Source organism: Fukomys damarensis, unplaced genomic scaffold (genome assembly GCF_012274545.1).
Source record: "Fukomys damarensis isolate Sample0158 unplaced genomic scaffold, DMR_v1.0_HiC HiC_scaffold_27, whole genome shotgun sequence".
Taxonomy (NCBI): Eukaryota; Metazoa; Chordata; class Mammalia; order Rodentia; family Bathyergidae; genus Fukomys; species Fukomys damarensis.
In genome coordinates this window covers 38,058,643-38,067,734 of record NW_022900939.1, presented here as the reverse complement: position 1 = coordinate 38,067,734, position 9,092 = coordinate 38,058,643, and positions in this window count along the sequence as shown.

Sequence of the window (9,092 nt, the reverse complement as noted above, 5' to 3'; positions counted from 1 at the left end):
TGAATGTAAGTGTACTGTATCCCTAAAATGTACCAATAAACTCAATAAAATTAAAAAAAAAAAGAAATAGTCCTAGAATCATAATTTACCAAAACTAACCCAAGAAGACATAAAATTTCTGTATTTTTATTTTAATGCAATACAAAAATTTTAATAAAATATGAAAAAGCATTCTTACCTCTAAGAAAAAAATAAAATTCCTTAACAAAATAAAGCATAATAATAATAATACACTGTATACCATAATCTTAAAAGAATGGCCAAAATGTTACACAGAGCACAAGTCAGACAAAAAAGACTCTATTACAAAAAGGCAGATAATAGCACAAAACTTTGTTTTCAATGAACTAAAAGAATCTGGTATAAATAAAATAAATTGGCATATACAGAAATATTTTTAAACAGAACAGATAATTTGGGGAATTATTTGAATTGCTCCCTGCCTATTTCTCTACTGTTTTGCCAGCGAGAGAGAGAGAGAGAGAGAGAGAGAGAGAGAGAGAGAGAGAGAGAGGGAGAGAAGGAGGAAGCGGGGAGGGTCGTGGGATTAACTTGGAACACCCAGCTGAACTAAATCAGCATGGTTCTGGGTGTGGAAGGCCCACTTCAGGATTGCTGCCATTGGCATAAAAGAACTAGAGTGGAAGATCTAACGCTGCTGACTTTCCTGGAGAAGCCTGCGGTGGCTGGTTTTACTAATATGAACTCAGTCGTTCTCGTTGTCAGAGGACTTGGGTCCTCCCTGTTGCAGGGAAAGGCTACTGTTCGCATGAGGGGAGCTTTGGTCTTTACCTTGAGCATCACTTCCTGGCTCCAGTGCAGATCCCTCAGCCTGACTTTCTGGCTTCCACCACCTTTGAGACCTCCTGGTGCAGACCCTCAATATGGACTTGCCCGAGGCATTGCCATGGCCCCTAGTACTCTGGTGGACTCGTGGAGGTCATCGCCTTGGGCTCTAGGCCTTTAGCTGGTCTTGTGAGGACGCTGCCATGGGAACCAGACCTTTGGCTGGATTCTTCAAGTCTCTAGTGTATGGACAGATCTCACACTCCTCTGCATTCAACTTTTTTGGGTGAATATTATAAAATAATCTTATAAATCATGTATCCTGTATTAAATCCATTCCCTTGCAAACCCTGACTACAACACAGACATATTTTTAGCGCTTGTGTCTGATTTATTTCCTTAACATTCTCAGGTTGCATTCATTTGCCTATGAATGCCTCAAGTCTGTCTTTATGGCCGAGTACACTCTATTGTGTATAAATACATTTTCTTTATCCATTTATTTTTGATGGATATATATGCTGCTTTTAAGATCCAGCTATTACAAAATGTGCTGTGACAAATGCTGCCAAGGATGTTGGGAGAAAGAAATTATTTCCTTAACATTCTCAGGTTGCATTCATTTGCCTATGAATGCCTCAAGTCTGTCTTTATGGCCGAGTACACTCTATTGTGTATAAATACATTTTCTTTATCCATTTATTTTTGATGGATATATATGCTGCTTTTAAGATCCAGCTATTACAAAATGTGCTGTGACAAATGCTGCCAAGGATGTTGGGAGAAAGAAACTTCTGCATTGTTGGTGAGAATGTAAATTAGTACAACCATAATGGAAATCAGTGAAGTGATTTCCCAAAAATGAAAAATAGAAATTTCATTTGACTGAGCTATGCTGCTTCTCAGTATCTTCCCAAGAGTTAAAGTCATATTACAGGGTTACATACATAAAAAAAATTTTTTTGAGACAGGGTTTCACTATGTAGTCTAGGCTGGCCTTGACTCGCTGCGTAGCCCAGGCTAGCCTCAAATTTGCAGCGATCCTCCTGCCTTGGCCTCCTGTGTGCTGAGATTACTATATAAAAATCTTGAACAATACAACAAGCAATGAAACTGAGGCAGCAATAAAAAGCCTAACCACTAAAATAGAGCCCATGATTTGATGGATTCACTGCTGAATTCTATAAAACCTTTAGGGATGTGATATTAACAACATTCCTCAATGAAATTGAAAGGGAAAGAGTGCTTCCAAACCCACATCTGGAAGCCAGAATCACTCTGTTCTCAAAGCCAGACAAAGACCCAAAAGAAAAAGAAAACTACAAGCCAATCTCCTTAACGAACATAGATGTAAATTTCTTCTATGAGATATTGGCAAATGGAATGCAACAAATCATCAAAAGGATCATATATCATGACCAAGTGGATGCTATCCCAGGGTACCAAGGATGGTCTAACATAATGCAAGTTAATACATGTAGTATACCACATAAACAGAAGCAAAGGACAAAATCCACATGATCATATCAACAGATGCAGAAAAAGCTTGACAAACCAAACACCCACTCATGATAAAAATCAAGAAGTAAGAATAAAAGGATCTTATGTGAATCTGATAAAAGCAACTTATGACAAACCAATGACCAACATCATAGTATATGGGGAAAAACTGAAAGTTTTCCCTCTAAAATCAGGAACAATGTAAGAATGCCCATAATTACTATTTCTGTTCAACACAGTACTTGAAACATTAGCCAGAACAATCAGGAAATATAAAAAAATGAAAGGGATACATATAGGAAAGGAGTCAAATCATTATTTGCAGATAACATGGTACTCTACATAGAAGACTCAGGACACTCCATCAAAAGACTCCTAGAATAACCAAATTTAGCAATGTAGCAGGATACAAAATCAACACACAAATATCAGTAGCATTCATGTACGCCAATAATGAACTGCAAAATAAGAAAGTAACAGCATTAATTACAGCGTCAAGAAAAATTAAATACCTAGGAATTAACCTAACCCAGGAAGTGAAAGACCTTACAAAGTAGACTGAAGACACAAGAAAATGGAAAGATGCCCCGTTCTCCTGGATAGACAGAACCAAAATGGCCATACTTCCAAACTGATATAAAGATTCAGCACAATCTCAATCAAATTACCAACAGCACTCCTTACAGAACTAGAGAAAACAGTTTAAAATTCATATGGAATGAGATGAGATCCAGAACAGCAAAAGCAACTCTAGCCACAAGGGCGAAGCAAGAGGCATGAAATACCTGACTTCAAGTTAAGACTACAAAGCAACAGTGATAAAAATGGTATGGAACCAGCACGACAGACATACGGATCGATGGAACAGAACAGAGGATGAAGACACATTCGGCTATTTCATCTTCAATCTAGGGGCTGAAAGCATACATTGGAGGAAAGGTAGCCAGTTTTCCCAGCACCATTTGTCAAAAAGGCTATCTACATGCAGAAGATTGAAGCTGGACCCATCTCTCTCACCAGGTACTAAACTAACACCAAAATGGATCAAAGATCTATTCATTAAAACAGAAAAAAACCAACAGGAAGATGAAATATGTAAAAACTCCTGAAGTCATAAGGACTTTCTTAGCAGAACTCAATTACACAACAAATAACAGCGAGAATCAACAAATGGGATTACATCAAAAATCTTCTGCAGGGCTGGGGATTTAGCTCAGCGGTTCGGTGGCCTGCCCTGCAAGCCCAAGGATCCGAGTTCAATCCCCGGTACCAAAAAAAAAAAAAAAAAAAAAAAAAAAAAAAAAATCTTCTGCAGGGCTGGGGATTTAGCTCAGCGGTTCGGTGGCCTGCCCTGCAAGCCCAAGGATCCGAGTTCAATCCCCGGTACCAAAAAAAAAAAAAAAAAAAAAAAAAAAAAAAAAAAAAAAATCTTCTGCAGAGTAAAGGGAACAGAGTGAAGAGACAACCTACAGAATGCAAAAACTATTTTGCCAGCTATTCCTCAGAGAACTAATATCTAGATATATATAAGGTACTAAGAAAATCAGACCATCCCAAAAGGCACAAAAAAACAGTGCAAGTGAAATGAGTACACACTTCTCAGAAGTACAAATGAGCAACAAACATGAAACAATGTTCAACATCTCTAGCCATTAGACAAATGCAAATTAGAACACCAAGATTTCACTTTATACCAGAAAGAATGGCAATCACCAAGAAATTAAACAACAAATGCTGGTGTGGCAGTGATGAAAACAGAATGCTTCCACACTGCTGGTGGTGGAATGTAAATGAAGTACAGCTATTGCAGAAGTCAGTATGGAAATTTCTCAAAGAACTAAAACCAGAAATACCATTTGACCCAGCTATTCCTTGTTTAGGTATCTTCCCAAGAGAGCTAAAGACATCATATTATAGCTATACATGCATACCAATGTTTATAGCAGCCCAATTCATAATAGCTAAATCCTGGAAGCATATATGTCTATAGACGGATGATAAATAAAATGTGGTATCTATACATGATGGAATACTACTCAGCTATAAAGGAGGATACATCCCAGGCACTTGGAGGGAAATGGATGTACCTGGAAAACAATGTTAAGTAAAATAAATCAGACACACAAGCTTAAATACCTTATGGCTTCTCTCATTTGAGTAATGCAAAGTACAAGTAAAGGTCAAACTAAAACACTGATAAAAAGAAACAAGGAGATAGATCTTTTGCAAATGGAAGGCGTCCAAGATAGCAAGGGTGAGGGGAAGGGGGAGAGGCGAGGGGATGTAAAAAGATTCAAGATGTGTAACACACATATACCAAATACCCACAATGAGGGCAACCATCATATGTCATAAACATGAACTAAAATAATAATGATATTAATAGTGAAAATCGGGAAAGAAGATCTATAGAGGGAGGGAAATGGGCCAGGGGAAGGACAGGAATAAAAAAGCACATGTCCCTACTCCCTAAGATGAATGCAAACTTCATGTACTGCAAGCATATGACTGTGGCTATTGCATCTTGATGCACAGAAAAAAAAAATCACCTCAGCAGAAGACAAAATTAGAAAAATTAAAGTACCCTGAGCATGGATGATAAAGAGAAAAAAAGTGATTAACCAGCCAAAGAGAGTAAGACTTCGAGGATACACTCAAGCACCAAGCAGGAAGAGATGGAGCAAATAATTCAGGGGAGAAGAGGCCCAGGGATTTAGCTCAGCGGTTCCACCTCCTGCCTCGCAAGCGCAAGGTCCAGAGTTCAATCCCCAGTGCCAAAAAAAGGAGAAAAGAGAGCAGAACCTCCAACGGCAGAGTTGATGTGTGACTTCTAGTAAGGAAGATTCTCATAAAAAGTGATGGGCAATTAGTAAATTTCATTTAATACATGCTTACATAATACATATATAGAACACTTAAATTCCTTCTCATATACAACAAATTTTTCTTTCATAGATTCATGTAGCACAAAATAAATTATGTACTTGGCTAAAAAGAAAAGTGTGACTTTTGCAGAAAAGAAAAGAAAATTTTGCAGGTTATCTTTCTTATTCAGACTCTACAGAGGGAGAAAAATTATAAAAAATTTTAACATTTGGAAAATTAATTTATGAATCAAAAAAGTAAGTAAAATTACAAACTGAAAGCAACCAAGTCCAACGGCAAGCACATACTCCAAGGGAACTAATTGCCTTAAATGTCCTTTTTATTAGAGAAATAAACTCAGTACTCATCACCAGAAGTTAGGACATAGAAAACAAAAGAAGCGAAAAAAAGATTAAATTGTAGTAAAAGCTGAAATTAATAAAGTAGAAAACAAAAACAAGGCAAGATGAAGCAGAAAAGGTAAATCCAAAATCTGTTTTTATTTTTGGGGACCAGTAAAGCATATAAACTCTGCATGAACCTAAGTAAAAGAGAACGCGTGTGGCAAATACATGGAAGAGGACGCCTTCAAAAACGTGCATCGTTCAAAGCAAGGAGACAAAAACCACAGAATAGGGAACGGTCCGAAGAATCTGCAATGGGAAGAGAAAGTAGGAAAGGATGGGTGGCCAGCCCTGGGTGTCAGGTGACGGGGCGGGGTTCCTTGGTGCCTGTCACATAGCTGCACCCCTCTCTGACACGTCTGCCCACGTCTCTGATCGCTCCTGCGAGGGACCCATCCGTCACGGGGCAGGTAGGATAAAGGGAAGGCCGTCCAAGATGAATCCCTCCGGCACGCTGCCGTATTATTGGCTGCCCAGGATGTGGCCCAAAAGTGCAAGGCGTGGGCATCACCACCATGCACAAATCAAACTCAGGCCCTGGGAGGAAACAGGAGCAAGGGTCCGCACCTGCTGCCTCAGCCCTCAGAGGCCTTGCTCATTAGGTATGAAAACTGAGCGGACAAGGATGTTACCCCCACCCACTCTGACAGCCCCTATAGGAAAGAGGTCACCACGATCACACCGATAGCAAGATCCTGCGAATTATTTTCTGTTAATCATTTGCTTTTGTGTAAGCTATGAGCAAAAAAGAAAAAAAAAATACTGTGAGAACGGGAAGAATGTACTCCCGTTTACAAGTGTGCTTTCTTAGAAAAAAAGTGTCAATTCTTTGCATCAACAAACAGAAATGTATTAAGACCACATAACCACCCGGAGCTGCAAAGGCATTTGCTAATTGTGTTAATTCATCGGTCATCCCTGATAGAGCTGTAATTTAGTGCAGAAAAGGTGACCATATTATGCCTCCTAAAGTTTTCTTTTTTCTTTCCTCTTTGTATTCTCTCTCCCCACACATCACTCAGTATAGTAAGCAGGAAAGAAATAATTATAATACCCTGGCCCTAAGTAGAAACGAATTTGTCCCAGATTTGTTTTAGGAAGAAGCAGCCTGCACTATCAATAGACATGTGCTGGAGCACTTTTAATTTAATTAAACATGTTTCTCTCCATAGTCTTCTTCTGCTTTCCATTTAACAAACTACTGATATTCCTTGGAGAGAGTTAACTCTGGCAAGATAAAAATAAAAATAAATAAGTAAAAGATTTTTTTAAAATCGCCAAAATGTGACCATATGTCCAAAGAGAAGGTGGGTGTCTTGGGATCGGGCCGCTAAGCATAGAGACAAATCAGCACCTGTTCCTCGGGGAACTGAATCAGGTCCGGGCCGGCCGGCCAGTCCACCTTCTGTAATGGCGCGCGATGCCCCAACACGCCGCCCCCTCCCGTGCGCATGACAAGACAAATTGAAACTAAAAGTGAAAATGCAGTAAGCGCTAACGTTTAAATTTGAAAAGTTTAAAATTTACAAAGTATAAAATATTACATTAAAAACAAAAAACAAGTAGAAACTAGGTCTCACGCAGATCGATAGCCACACATACCGGACATTTATCTGGACGCTGAGCTTTGCAGACCCGTCGGGTAGCTTTATGGATGGAAAATCTCAGTCGCTAGGAGGACTCCGTGCTTCCGAGACTGAGCTGAATCAAGTGGGGTCAGTGGTTTGCTGGAGCCGCGGCTCGTCTCCTACTGGAGTCAGCAGCAACTCCGGGAGCTCGCCCACCCCATAGGCCCTCGGGCCACTTCCGGACAGGTGGAAAGGCAGGTGTGGGGCTGGGCTCACCTGTCGGAGTTAGGGAGTAGACTGGCATCACCTGCTTGCCAGGCGTGAGCCGCAGCAACCTGGATCCGAAAGAATTTCTAGAGCCTGCTCTTCCTGCTTAAGGCTCTGGATATGACCCCAGCCTATGGTCTGGCCAAGGCAGAGCTTCGTGGAAATGAAAATGACAATAGAAGTTTTCCCGGTCAATATTAAATCAGATCTGAGAAGCCAACAGAATTCCATGTTCGACAACTACATTGATCTCAAAATGGATGAGATGCCCAAGGTGAGCTGAGAACTCTAGCAATTTGCGCAGATAAGATTCTAAGTGGTGCTGCAATGAGCATCACTAACATTTTCTTCCCTAACTTTTTATTTGTTTTAATTACTATTTTTATTCATTAAATGTATTGGTACATTTTAGGTATATATTATGAGCACATTCATCATGGGGGGGGGTTACCTGTACGTAATAAATCTTGGTTCTTGCTTTTTTCCCATTTTCTTTCCCTCCCTTCCACCACTGCAGCCCTCGTAGTTACAAAAGCTTTGTTTCCATTTTTCCCATCTTTTCTCATTTTTTTTTCTTTCCCTTCTCCCCCCACCCTGGCCAATTCCCCTTCCCCTTTGAACCCTTTTTTCCTATTTCATATTATCTGTATACACTTTGGTCCTCATTTACACTTTCAGTTTTTCACACCACAGAAACAATTTGGTATTTACACACGTGTGTCCTATTTATTTCACTTAAGCGTATGGCCTCAAGGTGCATCCATTTAGCTATACATGTCGCTAGTTCATCATTCTTTATGCCTGAGTAGTATTCCATTTTCTTTTTTTAAAAAAACGAAAAACACATCTTCTTCATCCAGTCACTAGTTAATGGTCATTTTTCAATACTTTCAATTCTGACTAATCCTTTTTTAAGGTGGCTCATTCTTTTATATACAGTAATGAAACAGTACAAGATAATCCTAAAACTAAAATATATAAAAAGACATATAAAATATATAATGTTTGGGTTTTTTTGTTGTCATTGTTTTGTTTTTTGTACCAGGGATCAAACTCAGGACCATGCACTTGCGAGGCAGGCACAGTGCCCCTGAGCTAAATCACTGGTCCAAATATATAATGTTTGGAAGGAAATTTTCTCTAAAGAAATTCTAAGAATCAAGGAAAAAAACAGGTCTGTACTTTTTTATTATTTGTTGTTCGCTTGTTTTTAGGAAGGAAAAAAAATAAAAAAAGGAAGTTCTCATGAAATAAAAATACTTGCCTATGTAAGCTGTTGGGGCACTCAGACTGGACACAGAGGGCTGGGTGAGCTCTTGGATCCTCTTCTAACTCTGTTACATGATTCATGTACCAAAAGATGTCTCTTCCCATGATGTTTTTCCACTGACAACAAGAACATTTCTAAAGAAATGTAAATAATCCTGAAGCTCAACAGATCTTCAATTCTTTATAAGAAACAGATTTTTTTTTGGACTTTAAGATAATTAATTTCATATTTTCCATCCATTTGGTGATACTTTCCCAAGCCTTTATTGCATTTTAACTGTCTGTGAATTCTTTGGAGAAAAACCAACTACATTTAACTCCAAAGAGATACTCAGATGGTGCATGAATTTTATGTTTTAATAATTTTTTATTTAAAAATCAGAGTGATATGCCTCTGTTCAAATGGTCTAATAACCAAGATAAGTTTAGTTAA